Source organism: Schistocerca americana, chromosome 6 (assembly GCF_021461395.2).
Source record: "Schistocerca americana isolate TAMUIC-IGC-003095 chromosome 6, iqSchAmer2.1, whole genome shotgun sequence".
In the NCBI taxonomy this organism is placed as follows: Eukaryota; Metazoa; Arthropoda; class Insecta; order Orthoptera; family Acrididae; genus Schistocerca; species Schistocerca americana.
In genome coordinates this window covers 242009491-242020109 of record NC_060124.1, presented here as the reverse complement: position 1 = coordinate 242020109, position 10619 = coordinate 242009491, and positions in this window count along the sequence as shown.

The window sequence follows — 10619 nt, the reverse complement described above, 5'->3', positions numbered from 1 at the left end:
CCTCAAAAATGCAAAACGTATCGTTTCATGAAATACCAACGGACAACGAAAATCGTATTTCCCAAAATATAAGGGTCATTTCAAGACAGTGCAAATGATCAGTTAAGAGATAGCTGATGGTCTACTCCTCCCGTGGCCGTAAGGAAACTTCGGGAAGGAGGCGTCCTATGAGGATAGAGGAAATATTTTATTTATTACGGTAATCTCCAATCATCAAATATACAACGGTAATACGATAACACTACAAGCAACAATAAAATTAACACTTTGGAACCATTCACCAAAAACAGTAAAATATTTAATATCACCGAATACTAATATCATGTTATTTATATTCTTTGTCGACATTTAATTGTTTTTACGAACCACCATGGCATATAACTTTGTCACACGCACCGTATGCCGTATGCTGTACTTTACTTTCCAGTGATATTAAGTATTTCACAGTTTTTGGTGTAAATTTTAAAAAGTATTAACTTCACTGTTGATTTGTAATGTTATTGTATTAACAGATGTATTCTTGATGATTAGATAATATTGCGATAAATACAATACTGGCCATTAAAGTTGCTACACCAAGAAGAAATGCAGATGATAAACGGGTATTCATTGGACAAATATATTATACTAGAACTGACATTTGATTACATTTTCACGCAATTTGGGTGCATAGATCCTGAGAAATCAGTACCCAGAACCACCACCTCCGGCCGTAATAACGGCCTTGATACACTTGAGCGTTGACTCAAACAGAGCTTGGATGGCGTGTACAGGTACAGCTGCCCATGCAGCTGAACACGATACCACAGTTCATCAAGAGTAGCGCTGGCGTATTGTGACGAGCCAGTTGCTCGGCCACCATTGACCAGACGTGATCAATTGGTGAGAGATCTGGAGAATGTGCTGTCAAGGGCAGCAGTCGAACATTTTCTGTATCCAGAAAGGCCAATACAAGACCTGCAACATGCGGTCGTGCATTATCCTGCTGAAATGTAGGGTTTCGCAGGAATCGAATGAAGGGTAGAGCCACGGATCGTAACACATCTAAAATGTAACGTCCACTGTTCAAAGTGCCGTCAATGCGAACAAGAGGTGACCGAGACGTGTAACCAATGGCACCCCATACCATCACTCTGGGTGATACGCGAGTATGGCGATGACGAATACACGCTTCCAATGTGCGTTCACTGTGATGTCACCAAACACGGATGCGACCATCATGATGCTTTAAACAGAACCTGGACTCATCTGAAAAAGTGACGTTTTGCCATTCGTGCACCCATGTTCGTCGTTGAGTGCACCATCGCAGGCGCTCCGGTCTGTGATGCAGCGGCAAGGGTAACCGCAGTGATGGTCTCCGAGCTGATTGTCCATGCTGTTGCAGACGTCGTCCAACAGTTCGTGCAAATGGTTGTTGTCTTGCAAACGGCCCCATCTGTTGTCTCATGGATCGAGACGTGGCTGCACGATCCGTTACAGCCATGCGGATAAGATGCCTGTCATCTCGACTGCTAGTGATACGAGGCCTTTGGGATTGAGCACGGCGTTCCGTGTTACCCTCTTGAACCCACCGATTCCATATTCTGCTAACAGTCATTGGATCTCAACCAACGCGAGCAGCAATGTCGCGAAACGATAAACAGCAATTGCGATAGGCTACAATCCGACCTTTATCAAAGTTGGAAACGTGATGGTGCGCATTTCTCCTCCATACACGAGGCACCACAACAACGTTTCACTAGGCAACGCAGGTCAACTGCTGTTTGTGTATGATAAATGGGTTGGAAACTATCCTCATGTCAGCACGTTGTAGATGTCGCCACCGGCGCCAACCTTGTGTTAATGCTGTGAAAAGCTAATCATTTGCATATCACAGCATCTTCTTCCTGTCGGTTAAATTTCGCGTCTGTAGCACGTCATCTTCGTGGTGTAGCAATTTTAATGGCCAGTAGTGTAAAAAAATATTTCCTGTTTCGTGATAGGGCGCCTCCTTCCCAGAGTTTCCCTACGGCAGTGGGAGTGCACCATCAGCTATTTGTATGCTCTGTTATTGCTCGCTTATACCTTGTTACACATATACGTTTGTTATCTTGACATGTTTCTTATAATTTGGGAAATACCACTTTCACTGTCTGGTACATATTTCTTGAAATGATAAATTATGTATTTTTGACATGTGCTTAATAATTTGGTTATAGCTATGTTGTACATGGTTATAATTTTGGTCTTTAGTACTGTAGGGTGATATGAAAGTGACCAAAGGAAAACGCACCACCACATCCGTATCACCTGAAAATTTTATTTCAAACAACTAGTTTCGGCGCAACACTTACGTCATCTTCCGGTTCACTACAAACCAGAGACTAATTTCATTACTGGGCCTACCTGTCGTAGAACCCATTAAATACAATTTTCGTGGACTGTATACACCAGGAGTGTATACTCTACCGGTGCAGTGTACACTCCTGATGTATATTTTACTGGTTGAGTCGACGTTCTTGATGTATGCAATCCACATGTAGAATTTTATAGGTTCTACGATACATGGGGCAAGGAATGAAAGTATCCTTTTGGTTTGCAGTGGTACTGAAGATGGCGTAAGTGTTCCGATGAAACTAGACATCTTAAACAAATTTCTTAGACATACGGCTGTGGTGGTGCGTTGTCTTTACTTGTATTGTCAGCTGCTATTCCGTTTCCACGAGAACAATGAACTTTCACGCGATCTGAAAATGGGTCCAACCCGAAACTAGTCATCAAGTAAATAAAAGTGAAATTTGCAAACTTTGTCTGTTTCTTCGTTGTTCGAGACAAGAACTGATGGTGGGAAGACTGTGAAACATGCAGTAGTAAAATGAATGTGAATAGCTTACGATTATAGAGGCGTGAGAAGTCTGGAGAAAGCCTTTATGTGGCTGAGGGTGTGAGATGGCCGATGATGATAATGCCCAGGAATGGCAGCAGTGTTTTGTTTACTGTCAATGGAGACCTGCAGTCCAGGTTGATAGTGACAGCTGAAACGTTCAAGGAATACGAGGTTCTTTGACTCACAGAACTCTGTGTAGGAAATTTAACAGGTAAAACTTAATTTACCATAAGCGGTTCTTAAGTGCGAAAGTAATATAGTATACTTACATGATGGAAATTACTGAAAATTGCCATTAAAGACAGAGTTCAACGCTTATGTTTTGTTGCCCTAGGCTTGGGCTTTTGCACTGCCGCCTATTCTAGTGCTATTAGGAGAATCTTTGGCGCATGCTTACGTAATGTCCTGAGCCACATGGCAGATTGTTACAGATTTAGTCACCTCACATCTGGTGGACCTTGTTTAATAGTTTGTATTTCGCTGCACTTTTTTTCGCGTGAAGTTCGGAGATTAGGCGTTATTCTATTTCAGCAACTGTTTCTAATAAAAGACATCTTATAACGGCCTAAAAAGAGGATGATTTTAAGGCTAGCATTGTTGCTTCTAAACAGTGCTTTATCAATACACACGAGGAATTTTATTGGATATTAGTCAATCCAAGTATCTGCACTTCACTTCCGACAGCCCTTATTTCTTTCCCTACACCAAATTTCAAAATCTTGCCAGCATTTTGACATTGGTTTTGGGGAGCGCCTTACGTAACGTAGCTGCCTGGTAATTTTTAGTTGACTGCATTCATTATTTTCTTATGCCAAGTATCATTTTTTCTTGTTTACTTTTACTTTTACTGTTCTCTCAGTCAGTTTTTAGCTTCAAAGCAGGCGGGAAAAGTCACTGCTGCAGCCTAATTTTAACTTTTGATTGATTGATTCATTCATTCACATATTGTGTTCCCTAAATCAAATCACGAAGGAGAGCCTCTAGGCACGTGGAATTAGTCCAGTTCTGCACTAAGAGACTGAAGCACACACTGCAGGGTACGTCTGTAAAGGATGCTAACGACTAGTGCTAATCCACTCACTCTGTTAACTGCGGAAATTGCTTCTAAATTTTTTCCGTTTACTGGTGGCCACAGTCCTGCAGTGTTTTAGAAAGGGCAACATTTTCTTCGTGGAAAGTCTAGAAGGATAATGATGTCCTTTCTAAAATTTCTAAATTCCTTTCAACGTTATAAATGAACTATAAATAAGAAAACAAAATTGTCTGTCCTAGCGAAGCATCCTCTTCAGTTTTCTTCGAAACCTAAATTTTATCTCCAGTAACGAACTATTATCCACGTCTATGCGTGGTGTTTGCGTAAGAGGAAGAAAAAATTAAACAGGACATAAAGGATGCTCCAATAAACAGCTGGAGGTAGGGAACCTGGATTCGGAGAAGCCAGCTTTTGAAGACAATAGGAATAAAATCACACAGCTGTTTACTTTTTTACTTACATTATTTACAGTTCAATGCAAATTCCATCACTGACTCGAAGAAGGTACCATTTGTACTGTATCTTACTGTATCCTATCCATAAATATCGCTCAGCGGTGAGACCAATTTTTCGACGCATGTCTTCAGTTAGAACAGAGAAAAAAAAAAAACCGTGAAACATCGTGGCTCTGCAGAGCCGACATCATTTTTATCGTTTGCCGACGACAGTTAAGTTCCATGTTTGCCTAGGATTATCTCTATATAATAGTTGTAAACTTTTGCCTTGGCGGCTTTCGCAGTAAATGCCGCCCTCCGATGTCTGACTTGTCAATAGGAAAGACTGAATGACACGAGGAGCACTTGTGAAAATGTTGAACGCACCTCAGGTGGTAACGTCATGGACGGCTAAACTTTATTTACTTTTTTTACGTGACGTTTACCCATTTGAAACCTTTCTCTGAAACAAAAACTTGTTACAATGACACAGTTGGCTGAGGGGTTGGGGGCTCTTCTCGTGTCACGTGAGATCACAGTAAACCATCCTTTCGTCTAGCAAAAAAGCTGGCATACTATGCTTACTTTCATTCCATAATGTCATAGGTGATTATTTTTTGGGGTAATTCATCAAGCCATGCTAAAGTTTTCCGGGCACAAAAACGTGCAGTAAGAGTTATATGTGATGTCAACTCAAGAACATCCTGCAGAAGCCTGTTTAGGGAACTAGGGATACTAACTACTGCTTCCCAATATATTTATTCTTTAATGAAATTTGTCATTAAAAATATATCACTTTTTCAAACCAACAGCTCAATTGATGGAATCAATACTAGAAACAAGAATAATCTTCACAACGATTTAAAGTCACTTTCTCTTGTACATAAAGGTGTGCAGTATTCAGGAACACACATTTTCAATAATTTACCAGCAGCCATAAAACGCTTAACAAACAATGAAATTCAGTTTAAGATAAGCCTAAAGGATTTATTGGTGGCCAACTCCTTCTACTCCATTGATGAATTTCTCAGTAGAACCAACTGATTGTTGTATATATATATATATATATATATATATATATATATATATATATATATAAAACTTCTGCACAACTTCAGTGCACTAATGTGTTCATTGTAAATAAGTGTGTGTGTGTGTGTGTGTGTGTGTGTGTGTGTGTGTGTGTGCGTGTGTGTGTGTAAGTACACTCTAACTTCGGCACCATTTCAGTGCAGTAATTTGTTCATTGTAAATGAGTATTATAGTAGTTGTGTTACACGTTTATTACCTTATGAATAAATAAATAAACTTTTTAAAAGCAGTGCTTTAGTATTTGTGAAATCATTCTTTCATGTAGTGTTCATTAAAAATGACGATCATTCCACTTGGGACCTGTGGAATGGTACATTAGCTTATTTGTTTGAGTTGTAAATATTTTTCATGTATTGTTGTTTTCCTGACATGTTCCACATCCTGGAGGACCTCCTCACTATGGATCAATTAGAATGAAAGTAAATCTAGTCTAATCTAATCTCAATAGAGGAATAAATCATAGGCTGTGTTCAGTTTTGCTTGCTACCTCCTGAGTCTAAAGGTAATATAGCACACATCCTACACTGACTCCTGGGAAAGCTGAAACGTACCGGATAGTTTACTAATCAAAAATCGTAATTATGATTGTTGTCATCGGAGCTTCATTAGAATATTTGGGTGATAATTTGTTTAGTAATTGTCAACAATATAAACCGAGTATGGACAGGACTGTCTAATTCAAATTCCGGGTTAATACGTTGTTAAAATGACTTCCAGGCGCAATTACAGTGGAATGCATGTGCATTACATTCTTCATTTGTTAACAGGCGTACATAGCAGGTGGTCTATTGGCACTACAGAACCACGTTCATACTCATTTATACTTCACTACCACTATGTATGAACATAAGACACAAAGCAAGAAAACATAAGGACAAGAACTACTATTATCTTTTAAAAACAATGTAATACTATATAACAGATGTGGTGCCTTTCTGTTTCTAGGTAAAATTAAAACTATTTTATGTGAAAAGCAAATAGTACCTTTCCCCTTATTTTACATCACTTTAAACCTATATATATACTGCAGGGGAAATTACAAGCTAATTATCGTGTCACTCAATTTTTATTCTTTCCCTAATTTTCCGCACCTATTTTTACACAGGTACTGTATCGCAACACGTAATAGTTTCCGGATACCTGCTAATAATATTTTTCTTTGTTGTGACCAATACTGGCCCTGTAAGAAACTTTTCTTTTCTTTTTTAATTTTCCTAAGCACTCTGCATAGATTGATGGTAATTACTGAAGGCAATTTAGACGCACAAATTATTCCTGCAAAAGTAAAACACGAAGCCATCTGTTGTAAACATCCTTCATGATCCATAAAAATGTGCAAGTTCCGAACAAATCTGATGACTCACTTTATAGTTCCTAATTTCGTCAGCTAGAGAAGTCTTCTCTTTGAGTATAGTTATGCATGTCCTTAGCCCGTACTCTTAGCAAGAAACGTTGTCAGCCAATAATTTTGTATGGTACAGCGTTTCACATTTAGTTCGATGGCGTGCATTGCCAAACACTCTGTTCTACTGTTCCTCTTTGTTTTGTCCGTGCCGTACACTGTTGTCATCGCACTGCTTGATGAAGGTTTCAGATTTTCTTTGTGTAATACTTTATATTCAGATTATTAAGCTGCAGCGTCTAGGATTATTGATTATCGCGCTTTTTGCATTGGTGTAATTCCATATTACATGTACCCACGTGCCGGCCGCGGTGGCCGAGCGGTTCTAGGCGCTACAGTGTTGAACCACGCGACCGCTACGGTCGCAGGTTCGAATCCTGCCTCGGGCATAGATGTGTGTGATGTCCTAAGGTTAGTTAGGTTTAAGTAGTTATAAGTTCTAGGGGACTGATGACCTCAGAAGTTAAGTCCCATAGTGCTCAGAGCCACTTGAACCATTTGTGTACCCATGCGAGTAGGATAAAGTCCTCGTTCAGATCGCATCTTTGTTTGTATATGTGACGACCAATATCTATTTTTCAGTGAGTCATCCCAGGATATACGCCGTTTTTCACGTTTCTTTCCACTGTGTAAGTGGTATTTTTGGGATGATGAAGTGTATGGGATAATCTTTCTGCTTTTTGGTGAATGTGTGGTCCTATACACCCACATGGTCCGTTAGAGGAGAACTATACCTGCTGTTCACAATTTTCGTGCCTGTTTTCTAAATAACAACAGAAGTTAATTTAAAATCTCTCACGAACTATTTTTTCGTTGAGTTGTTTTTAAATCCCATGAATTCTCAAGCTCACTGACATATGTATCCATTTAGGCTTTGTTTATAAAATAAACTGCCTTCCGGAGACATTGCATTCCTTTCTTTTATATACAACTAGTGAACTCGACAACGCTTCGAAATAGCTAAGTAAAGTATGCGAATTGAGTATACTCCGTAATCTGCTTCTCCTCAATATTTCTGCCCGTTTCTTCCTATCTCCTCTCTTTCTCCATCTCCTCCTCTTTGCCTTTCTCAGTGTCCGCCACCTCCTCCCACCTCTCTCTGTCCATCTCCTCCCTCCCCTGTCCCTCCAACTCCTGCTCCATCTTGTCTCTCTTTTGTCCTGCTTTACTCTCTCTCTCCAATTGCTTGACCCACATCTGGTAATTTCCTCTTCCACCCTTCTTCTGACTTTGAGCCGTGTTTATTATTACTGGATACAAAACCTTAATTCGCAGCTGAAATCTCTCAAAAGAAACTGGTAAACCTGTTAGGATCATCGGCGTACAGGATTTTAGAGAGACATCCCCTGCTATATTTGTGAGGCAAGTAGCTTGACTGGCAGGATTTTTACTAATCTGCGATGTGGTAGGACTACCAAGTTTTGGACGCTTGAGATTCCGTAGTAGTAGTAGTCTAATCGTAAGCTGATAGCCCACTAATACAACTTCCCTGTTTTCTATTAAAAGGGACTGCGAGGAAGGTAACCAAACAGAACCCTGTTGTGTATACAGTTTTTATTTAAGACTGTTTATAAGAAGGATTAAAATTATAAGTCTTAGCTTTTGCAGACGTTAAAAAAGCTTAAGATATCATCCACAGATCTTCAATGATCAAGATACTTATAAATTTCGGTCTCCATCCCAAATTAATGAAAATGACAGACATCAAAACTTAAGTTCAGAGGATAAATATGTGAGCCATAAACGATTAATACAGGTTGAAGACAAGTAGATGGCCTATGGCCATTCCGTTCCAACTGTTTTATGTGGACGTGATGAGTGAATGGTACAAAGAAAAGCCCAAAAACGTAAGAACTGGAACCGAGAAAGATCTGTTACATTTAAATTGCTTTGGATTCACAAATTACTTAGCGTTACTAGCTAATAAGTTTCAGAAAACATATAACAAGCCCACAAAATATGGCACAAAACCAGGACTCCTTTATCAATAGAAAAGGCTACGGTAATAGTAGCAGATCCACTTGTAATCAATCTTGTAACAGTAAATAACAGGAAACTAAAAATAATGAAACAATTTAAATAATTGTGAGTATTTATAACATACAACTTGGACAAGGAATCTGCGTGGCAAGAACGAACTAACAAATTGAGAAAAGTTCAAAAATTAACGTGGTCTACACACAATAAAAATATCTATCGATCAAAACTAAATCTGAACTTTAGAAAACGAAGGTTCAACCGTAGGTGACATGCGGTTTTGAAACACTTTTCGAAATCACCCAGACAAACCGAAACAACGAAATCCTAAAAGTAGAGAGAAGAATAGATAGAATATATAAAGAAGAAATACAAAAAATATGGGCGATGACAAATAGTGCCAAATGAAATGGTATGCAACGAACTGGATAGAATATATAAAGAAGAAATACAAAAAATACGGGCGATGACAAATAGTGCCAAATGAAATGGTATGCAACGAACTGGAGTTCATTACAGATAATAAATGAAAATAATTACCTCTTTCCTTCGTCACGTTATGAGTAGACCAGAAACCAAATCTTCCAGAAAAATCTTTGTAAAATTTTAAGTTTTGGTACATGACACAATAAATGGGATGTGTATATCAAAACAGAAGTTTGAAAAACAAGAAAAGTAATAGCATATAAGGCAGAAACAATTTCTTTAAGGGTTTTGTAGTTAAGGCTGACAGCGAGAAAGGCAATAAAACCACATATTTTTAGAGCACAGCCCATCATTTTCCTCCTCATAGTTGAATTTAATAGAAAATCTTTACAGCGATTTTTAAAAAAATTTTGTAACTTATATCGGTCTGAAGGCTCACTACAGTACCGTGTACAAACTTCTAGTAAATCGCTCAAAAACGTCTCGAGATTGCTGCTACAACGTTTCGGTCTGAACGTTTCTTAGAGTACTGTGTAAATATTTGAAGTAATCGCTCAAGAAGTTTCGCACTTTTTGCTGAAACCGTTTCCGTATTAGATATTATGTACATATTTAGATATTGTAGGTATTGGAAATAGTTATAACATATGTCCGTCCAAATTTTAATTACAACATTGTGTAAAAATTCCAGATAAATCGGCCAGAAACATTGGAGGTTTTTGAAACAACGTTAAGCATCATCTTAATTTTATACAGTAGTAGTAGTTCAGATTTTCAACCAAATAAGGCAAATGCTAGTTGAAGAGAACTTCAGCAAACCTACTTCAGCAATGAATACATCGAGTCTTTGCGTTTCAGTTATGTTCTTGTCTTTAGGTATTAGAACGTGCAAAGTGCAATTACATCTGCAGAGGACGAGTCATTATACGTGAAGACAAGCAATTTACATTGATAGGTCGTTTTAAGATGGTTGAAGAACTTGCTTGTGAATTATCTTCTTTTAATTTATATTGAAGGTCCCTTAACACGTTCCGTTCAGTTAAGTTTGCTTTCCACTTTATATTTTACCAAATGTAGCCATATTATTTTGTTCATTCATGTATCAAATTTCATACAAAGGGGATAATTTTCAGTTCATTAATGCAGGAGTCAGAATTTCTTAATTACGACAGGTAGGACCTGCTTTACACGGTTACGTCATTGTGTCAATAGAGATGACACCTACAACGTAGCTCCGGCATTGTTTTGACATTGGAAACGAGGACCTCGCTTTCCTCACACTTGGGCAATGGATAAGTGGTTACTGTGATGAGTATAGCATGATCCTGAAACGTGCGTTTCAACAACTGGAGCTGCTGAAAGCATAATCCTCGATCTCACGTAGTTAAT